The following is a 7,745-nucleotide window of genomic DNA, read 5'->3' as shown; positions in this document are numbered from 1 at the left end:
GTTTTTGAAAGGTACTAACCTGAATGTATGTGGCAGAGATGCTGCTGTCCATGTGGAGTTTCCAAAAGGCTGGAATTGGGAAAAGTGACCTATACAGACTTGTGTTTTGTGGATTTCCCCTCCCCTTCTATCGCAGTGAACACTTATATTCCCTGTTGGCCTCAGAGTTTGTACATCATATATCCACAATGTCCAGCCTGGCAGCTGCTTTACTTGCCCAGACTGGTTCTCTTCAAGATGAAAGCATGACACTTAAGATGTGCCAAGGGAGGAAATGTTACCTGCCAGCTTCCTCAGATGAGTTCTGGGGATTGCAGCAAGGTCTGTGAAAAGGTAGGAGTTGTCAGTGGGCAAACTGCTGTTATAATGACTTTGTGCTCTTATTTCTTGCTTTGAAAGTTAGTGATACTGCTTGCAATGTATTGTGGCTCTCACCCAACGCCCCTGGAAACCACTAAAAAGGGCTTCCATTTGTGGGGTATGCCCAGCCACTGTCCTGGAGGGACGTCTGCTGAGATAAGGAGATTGAGCAATCTCCCAGCAGGACTCCCTGGAAAGGCAACCACTTTGGTCACAGCGAGGAAAGGCAGACCCACAATCCTTTGGGAGACGCTATGCAGATCATTCTGTAACCCATTGGTCTGTTCCCATCCCAGATCCTCTGTAATCCATTGGTCCTTTACTGATCCCCTGTATCCCTATAAAAGCAAGCTCTCTGGGGCCCCTGAGGAAGAGGGTTCTCGTCCCTGGCTCCCCCCTTCGCCAGAGGGGACCCATAATAAAGCTACCTTCCGTGCAGAACCAGCCACACGAGCCTTCTCGTCTCTCTCTCTGGTCTGGCTTGGCCTGGAGGCTGCCCTGCAGAGCTGAGCTGGAATCACGAGCTGATAATCACTAAAGAGCTGACAGCTTCTGCATGGGCCCTCCTGCCAGCAGCTGAGGGAAGACACTGGACCTCGGGAAGGCTATTCCTTTCGGGACCATCTCCCCGGACCAGTCACCTCTTCCTGGGTCAAAGCTGCTGACCCCCATCTCCAGCTGTAATATCCATTGACTTCAGTCATAGTTTGATCAGGCTTTCAACCCACAAAGATGCCATTGTCTGGTTTTACTGCCATTGGGGCACTTGGCATATTGCTGGTCCTGCTCTCGCATACATTCAGATACCTACATCCCCTAAGTCCTCACAAGCAGTGCTTTATAAGGGCAAGGTAAAATCCCTGATGACAGAAAGAGGTTACCTTTTCCTGAATGTGGGCAGACTTTGAGGCTGGATTCCTGGGGATCTATTGTGACCGTTCTGGTAAAAGCTTTACCTCTTTCTCTTAGTAAATGTAAAATAACTATTTGTCTGGATTCTCTTAAAGCCTTGAGTTTAAAACTGTAGTAGCTCTTTGGATTAGCAATCGTAGAGACCTGTAAGACTTCAGTACTTTATCTTATGCTCTAAAGGCAACAAATATAAAAATATTGCTATTCCCTGATAGTAACAATCCTCAAAAGAAAAAAAAAAAGAGAGCCAACTGTGAAAACTTAAATAGCTGGATTTTTGTGTGTATGTGGTTTGGTTTTGTTTTTTCAGTTGTTTCAGAGGGAAAAAAAGGAAGCTCACTTGGTCCAAAGAATCAAATCATGACCTGGTAGCTCAGAGACAAAGCATAACCTTGGGTGAAAAAGATCTTTGGGTGTTGAGTGACTGTGGCTTTGTGTGCTAATCTCAGCTACATCAGTATGTGACAGATATGCCTACAAGGTGGAAACCCGCAGGAGCATCAACACCTTCCTTGAGGAGGCTTCAAAGAGAAACTGAATGCCAGGTAGCTGCGTCTTGCCATGAAGGTGTCCTGCACTGAGTAGAGCTTTGCACCATGTCACTTGACATCTTCCAGAGATCCTGGATTAGCTGCTGAATGAAGAACAATCCCTTTCCCAAACCTGTTAGTCCAGAACTGCACTAGCACAACCATACCCATTGCCAGGCTCCAAGGCTGCAGGTAATCATGGGGCTATACATACATGCAAAACATCTCTTTCTTAGTGCCTTTGAGCTAGCGCTGAGGTAGCTCAGCACTGCACAGCACAGCCATTATCTAAAATTGCCTTTAGAGTATTGAGGATCATGCTTTAGTATTTTTCTGCTTATGATCCATATTATGTTCGTAAGAACTTGAGAAGATCTGTGTTTAATGTAACTGTGTATGGAAGTTCCAAGTTTCATGATTTCCAAGGCTTCAGATGTAAACAGTGTTGTGTGTGACAGGGCAAAACTGAAACAATCTGTGGCTTGAAAAATAACTATCTGAAAAATCTGTGCTGCTGCTTTCTTATCTATAGGCCTGTGGCTTACATGGACTTATGTCATCCTCCTAAAGGAGAGTACGCCTCTGTTTGGCATGTTTCTTCCCTTTTACCTGTTCCCTGCCCCTGAGGAGAGAGAGCATGAAGTGAGCTACAGCCTCTCCTGCCCCTAAATTGGTTACTGATTAACCATATGGATTAGGCACAAATCCTTGTGAGTCAGGAATTCTTTATCTAGAAAATGAACATGCCAACAGTGAGTATAAACTAGGTTCACAAAATATTGCATTTTAATGATTCTCGGTCACTCATTCCTAATGTCACGTCCATTACAACTGACCCATATGAAAGCAGTCTCCTTTCCAAGGTGTCTCCATAGTCCTGTGCAGAAAAATCTCAGTATCTCAGAAGATGTTAGCTGTAATTGTGCCTCTGTTAATTAGTGTGCTGATTGATTTTGGTTGGTTGAGTTTGGGTTTGCTTGGGTTCTTTTGGCTGAAAATATTCATTAAATGCACAAGAACTGACCATAGCTCTGAGTGACCTAAAAGGGCACTTCTAAGGAAGTAACCAATTAATCTAAATTTTTAAATCTTTTTTTGGCCCATACTACTTTCCTTGCTATAAATCATGATGTAGCCTCCTTCCAGACAAGCTCATTAAAATCCCCTTAAAATTGTACTCGTGTTTAAAAGGGCTCTTGGTACAATTTAATGTCTAAGAGAGAGAGGAGGATGGATGTGGAAATGTGCCACATGAACAGATGTTCAGCTGGGAAGATAACATTAATGATCTGGCTGTGCAGCCAGAACTGGTGTTAACAGCACGTGCATGCTTTAAGGACTTAGAGAACTGTGCTACACATAAATATTGGGTTTTTTCCCCTTCATTGTTTTTTATACTAGAGAGACCTGAATCTTGTCTTTTGCCAGTATAATTCCTGTGTTACACAGAAATCACTCAATGAGAATAAATGCAGATCTCCATATCCTGCATAATATTAAAGCCAGCTATTACACAATTTTCAATTTTTCACGTCTCTTAGAGTGCAGCTGTCACTTCTATAAGGCTCAAAGGAGTCCTTATGTACTGTATTCCAGGTCAGCCCTTCAGAAGGAAGCAGCAATACCTCATCATAGAAAAGCTATGTGGCCATCAAAGGATTAGTGCAAGCTCCTATTCAGGGTTTGGGTTCTTCTCCCATTAGAGATTACCTCATGATTAGCAAGCTGGGAGACATTGGTGAACATGAGTGTCTGGAATTCCTTTATATAAAAATACAGTCATTATTGTCACCGGATTATTTTTGAGCATTGAGTGTATCTTCCTGTTGCAGCATCAGTTTAACTAGAATGTTTCTTGAAAATCATTTTGATAGTGTTTTTTGGAAAAAGATCAGCAACCAGCTGTGAACATTAAAAGCCTGAGAACACAGAGGGGAAGTAGTTTGCAGGAGAGCAAGTTTAACACTAGAAACACCTGGCTTCTTGGATAAATGTAAGCTTATTAATACTGTGGTAGAAGTTTTGCAGTAAAGCCACAATCTTCTCAGTGATGAGCTCAAACAAAGCAAGAGACTTGCTTGGAAAAGGAAAAAATGCATGGTCAGATAATAGATGCAGAATGAAATAATCTGAGAGATCGAAGGTACCAAAAAGCTGAGTCAGAATTTCTGCAGACAGTTTTGCAACACTATGAAACACCAGTGATGTCAGATGCTTAATTTCAGTGGAGACATAGTAAAAAACCACAAAACAGTACAAACCCCCCTTTTGTTGAACTGCTGGGTTCAGGGGATTCTGTGCATTTAGAAATCCATGTTCTGAAGTGCTGCCTAAAATTACCTGTTTTTTTATGCATACTGGTACCACCTGCAAGCATTAAAAGGTATATGATGGTGGGGCCTTGGTGCTAGCAGACAGGGGCAGTAAGAGGTACAGCCCTGATTTTCTCTTTTAAGTGGCCTGGGTTTGTGCCAAGAAACACACGTTGAGATGATTCTCCTAACATTCTGAGTAGGATTTAAGGACTTTGGAAAAATGCAGCAGAGCCAGTCTCCAAAGAAGTACCCTCAAACTTCGCTAAAGAGACAGGCCAGGCAGCAGTGCTGTGGGGTGTTTTAATCCATGCCATTAGATTCTGTAAACAGTTCACCTTCCTGCCTCTTGCTCTGGCGACCAGGGCCCCTGTCACCTGGCAGGGCAGTCACAGCAGAGGCATTTGCCTGCTGGCTGCAACCCCTCGGGGAGTACATAGTGCACCTGGCTCATGAAATCCCTGTGGGGCCCTCACTCTCCTGTGCTTTCTTAAAGCAGAACAGCTAGAAGAGCTGAGGAAGGAGCTCCACAGACCTCTAGACAACATCATGGTGCTTTTAACTGAGCTGTTGCTCATCATGTCTGTGGGAGACTGGGCTGACTCCAGCACAGAGATTCCGAGCTAGGCGCTTCCTACTTTTCTCTTGGAACTTGGTTCTCTGCTTAATTAACACATCAGTGTTTGGGCCAGACCCCAATTGCACGGCTCAGCGGTGCTGCCATTTCCCTGGCACAGGGCTCCAGTCAGTGCTGGGGCCAAGTCAGAGGAGGCAGGGAGGGCATGGAAGAACCGAGCCCGACTCCAAGAGACACCTCAGCAGGAGGCAGAGCACAGGGCCAGAATCACTGATCTGACTCATAAGGAGTCCTAGGCTAGGGTGTGAGGCACCACCCTCCAAATCTGGGACTTAGCTGTAGGTGGCTGTATGAAACCTGCTCACATGGACTCCTGCATGGACAGGGGCACCCCTCAGTGACCAGACTTTGGGATAAGCTTCAGTTGAGTGTTGTGGCCAGAAAGAGAACTGAGGAGTCTGGGAGGCTTGGTGACTCAGTTCTGGCACTGGTGTTCAGGAGATGAAGGCTGAAATCCTTGCTTTTGCATATGTTTCTTTATGCCAAGCAGAAGACTTGGAAATTCAAGCAACATGGAGAAGGGCAAGTGGCTCTCAGTTGTGACAAGGCCTGTCCTCTTAGAAAGAGAGGAACATGTAGTTCAAATAGAAGCAGGGCAAACCAAGAACTTCTTTCAGAGTAGACAAAGCCACTAAGTCACTCTTCTCAGGTTTGTGGGATGCCACTGAGGCAGGGAAAACAGACTTACAAAATAACTTACTGAAAATGCATGCAAATTGGACTCCTTTATCCTTCAGGACTCAAAGCATGCGTCTCGCAAATGCTTTGGGGTTTTGAGGGTCTTGGTTTTAAATTCAAACCACATCAACACTCCTTAATTGACTTTTAACTTTTTGGATTTTTTTAAATTTTCTGAAATTTGCTTACCCTTTCTTTATTTTCTTGGCTACAGGAATCTTGCACTATGAAACAAAAAATCCAAAGCTGGGAACTTGAGCTTCACACAGCCTGAGTGTCCTATTACATGAGTGTTCCATGAGCAAAAAGGAAACTATTTTTGTGTCATTTAGCACATCTAGCAACTATTTGTGATGATGGCAGCAAAACTTCTACCTGTTGCCAGCTAAGAGCAGGAGGAGCTGGGTGGTGAGGGCTCTCCCTTTTCTGAAGAACCTGTTTACAGAACAGCTTGAAAGGCTCAGGTGAACAGGACGGATTCCAACTGTGCCAAAGGTGGCATCTGTGCCTGGGATGGCTGCGGGCCAGCAGTGCCTGCAGCGGGTGGGAGTTGCACAAGTGGGTGCACAGATCCTCTGTGCTCTGGAGGGGTCTTTGACCCGTGTGTCATCAGCTGCTGCTCTCTTGGACCACAGGCCAAAGACCTTTAGGGGTTTTACCATCTGAGCAGGCCCCTGGCTTGTGACAAGGAGCTGTGTGAAGGCTTGTCTGGAGCCTTCCCCTGCACCCCCTGCCCTGGCACCGCCTTTAAGCCCTGGCCCTTGCTCTGTGAGGGCTGTACTTGTGGCACCCAGTCATTTGTAGAGAAATACTGCATTGTTTTCATGAGAAGGTGTTTTAAAGATGTCTGGAAAGTGCAGAGGACCATGTGAGAAATTATACAGGAAAAGGTGTATTCCTTGATATCATACCTTAAATGCATCTCTAGGACCTGATTATGACTTTCACTGCCAAGAGACACTGTTCTTTGTGTTAAAGAACTGTATTTATTCATATAAAGGCATATTATTGGTGCAAATGCGTAATTGATAATCGATGTAATTAGGTATATTACATATACACCTCTATTATTTCAGGTATTTGCTACAAAAATATGGGAAATTCAGTGTTCATTAGAGAATTTTATATTTTAAGAATATAAATTGAACTGAAAACAGGCCACCCACCTTTGTGGGAATTCCTGCCAGCCTCAGCACAATGAGATAGAGGTGATGGGATGTACATTCAAAGCAGCCCTTCTAGAGCTGCATCTCTGCTTTGCTAACACTCCCTGTTATGCAGGTGTGTCCCAGCTGCAGGTGTGGGATAAGCCCTTAGGTGTGCCTGGGAATGGTGGCCTGGAAGCACCTGCCTTAGCTCTGCTCTGAATCAAGCCAGCGGAACTACGCTCAGCACATGTTCTGTCTTCTCTGGTGCCTCTGGGAAATGAGAATCAGTTCTTGCTTTTCACTGCGTGCTTCTCTGCCCAATGACTGCATCAAACTTGACATCAGTCATCTTCCTCAGAAGATTCAGGGCACGTTCTGGAAACACCCTGAAAGAAACATTAACATGAAGTTAAATGGGAGAGTAACTTAAATTATGGGGAAAAGTGTCACTGCAAGTGAAGGAAGAGCTGGTCTGGTAGCAGAATGTATGCACACACATGGACTGAGACAGAGTCTTAAAATGGGCATTATTTCCCAAGGACACATGGCCCTTGTCAACCTCTGACAAGTTTTAACTCCGATTCCACCCATCTCTTTTTATGAAAATTCCATGACAGGTATGTACCAACCATGATTTTGGCTGCAATACTGCTGCAGAATGCAGAAAGTTTTCATACTGAACATAGACACAAGCATTTGCGTTCTCTTTGCAAAGGAGCCCTTTTAGAGCAATTTTCCAGCCTCCATGGCCTCAATCTTTGGTGTTGACATGGAGAAACAAACACAGATAAGCAGCAGGTCCTCATCTCTCTCTGGGACTACTGTTCCCGAGAATGTGGTGGCCTGCAGAGCAGTGGAGCTCTGCACTGAGAACAGTCAGCTGCAGCAAGTGGTTCTGTATAAGGGCCTATGAAAGGGCTCAAAAAAATCTCTGGATGATGTCTGCTGTTGTCACTGGAAAGAACCACTGCATTATTAACTAGCTTGTGATATGTTCTAAAATAGAACTTAATCTTGAATCAGATTTTACAAGTTTGAGGGTGATACACTCAGGAGGTTACAGTGGATACATTTTTTTTTCCTGCTCACCTTTCAAGCAGTAAACCAACACTCTGATTTGATGGAACAAAAACCATTTTCTGGTTGGTCACTATTCCTTCCATCAGAG

General features: G+C 44.5%; 1 long non-coding RNA gene across 1 annotated transcript; it reads right to left on the bottom strand.

The window, feature by feature from the left end:
- Nucleotides 1–6,395: 6,395 nt before the first annotated feature.
- On the bottom strand, nt 6,396–7,745 carry LOC121674939. The gene is made up of 2 exons (XR_006019899.1): nt 7,667–7,745; nt 6,396–6,963 (listed from the first exon to the last, which is right to left on the bottom strand). It is a non-coding gene; the product is annotated as an uncharacterized LOC121674939 (long non-coding RNA).

The sequence above is a fragment of the Corvus kubaryi genome, unplaced genomic scaffold (genome assembly GCF_017639235.1).
Source record: "Corvus kubaryi isolate FWS band 111438036 unplaced genomic scaffold, C.kubaryi_AGA036_p1.0 71, whole genome shotgun sequence".
Classification (NCBI taxonomy): domain Eukaryota; kingdom Metazoa; phylum Chordata; class Aves; order Passeriformes; family Corvidae; genus Corvus; species Corvus kubaryi.
The sequence above is the reverse complement of the archived record's forward strand: the minus strand, read 5'-3'. Positions and strand labels throughout refer to the sequence as shown.